This window comes from Malurus melanocephalus, unplaced genomic scaffold, assembly GCF_030028575.1.
Source record: "Malurus melanocephalus ecotype Western Australia unplaced genomic scaffold, MMel_1.1 scaffold_2071, whole genome shotgun sequence".
Lineage (NCBI taxonomy): Eukaryota > Metazoa > Chordata > Aves > Passeriformes > Maluridae > Malurus > Malurus melanocephalus.
In genome coordinates, this window is record NW_026625303.1 from 5608 (window position 1) to 7036 (window position 1429).

At 66.3% G+C, this 1429-nt stretch overlaps 1 protein-coding gene across 1 annotated transcript in view; it reads left to right on the forward strand.

The window, feature by feature from the left end:
• OS9 (OS9 endoplasmic reticulum lectin) overlaps window positions 1-1429 on the forward strand; it is a gene marked incomplete at both ends in the record, with an annotated part of 11456 nt that overhangs the window by 1320 nt on the left and 8707 nt on the right. The gene's annotated exons all lie outside the window — the stretch shown is intronic.

A 1429-nucleotide genomic window follows, 5' to 3' on the forward strand; every position in this document is an offset into this window, starting at 1 on the left:
ACCAGGGTGTCAGGGTGTCACCCCATGTCCCTGCGCTGTGGTGTCACCCCCGTGTCCCCGCGGTGGCTGAGCAGGGTGTCACCCTATGTCCCTGTGGTGACTGAGCCGGTGTCAGGGTGTCCCCCCGTGTCCCCACAGTGACCGAGCTGGTGTCAGGGTGTCACCCCATGGTGGCCGAGCAGGGTGTCAGGGTGTCACCCCCTGTGTCTCCCCATGGTGGCTGAGCAGGGTGTTGGTGTCACTCCGTGTCCCCACGATGGCCGAGCAGGGTGTCACCCCGAGTGACCCTGAGTTACCCCGCAGTGACCGAGCAGGGTGTCACCCTGAGTGACCCCACCTGACCCCATGGTGGCTGAGCAGGGTGTCATGGTGTCCCCCCCATGTCCCCATGATGGCCGAGCAGGGTGTCAGGGTGTCACCCCCGTGTCCCTGCGCTGTGGTGTCAACCCCGTGTCCCCACGGTGGCCGAGCAGGGTGTCACCCCGAGTGACCCTGAGTGACCCCGCAGTGGCTGAGCAGGGTGTCAGGGTGTCACCCCCATGTCCCCGTGATGGCCAAGCAGGGTGTCACCCCGAGTGACCCCGCCTGACCCCATGTCATCCCCGTGTCGCCATGGTGACAGAGCCGGTGTCAGGGTGTCACCCCATGTCCCCATGGTGACCAAGCAGAGTGTTAGGGTGTCACCCCCGTGTCCCCGCGCTGTGGTATCCCCCCTGTGTCCCCGTGGTGACCGAGCCAGTGTCAGGGTGTCCCCCCGTGTCCCCACGGTGACCGAGCTGGTGTCAGGGTGTCACCCCCTGTCCCCTCGATGGCCAAGCAGGGTGTCACCCCGAGTGACCCTGAGTTACCCCACAGTGGCCGAGCAGGGTGTCACCCCGAGTGACCCCACCTGACCCCATGGTGGCTGAGCAGGGTGTCATGGTGTTCCCCCCCATGTCCCCATGATGGCCGAGCAGGGTGTCAGGGTGTCACCCCCGTGTCCTTGTGCTGTGGTGTCACCTGCCGTGTCCCCACGATGGCCGAGCAGGGTGTCACCCCGAGTGACCCTGAGTTACCCCGCAGTGGCCGAGCAGGGTGTCACCCTGAGTGACCCCACCTGACCCCATGGTGGCTGAGCAGGATGTCACCCCGAGTGACCCTGAGTGACCCCACAGTGACCGAGCCGGTGTCAGGGTGTCACCCCCGTGTCCTTGTGCTGTGGTGTCACCTGCTGTGTCCCCACGATGGCCGAGCAGGGTGTCACCCCAAGTGACCCTGAGTGACCCCACAGTGGCTGAGCAGGGTGTCAGGGTGTCACCCCCATGTCCCTGCGATGGCCGAGCAGGGTGTCACCCCGAGTGACCCCGCCTGACCCCATGTCATCCCCGTGTCGCCATGGTGACAGAGCCGGTGTCAGGGTGTCCCCCCGTGTCCCCATGATGGCCGAGCA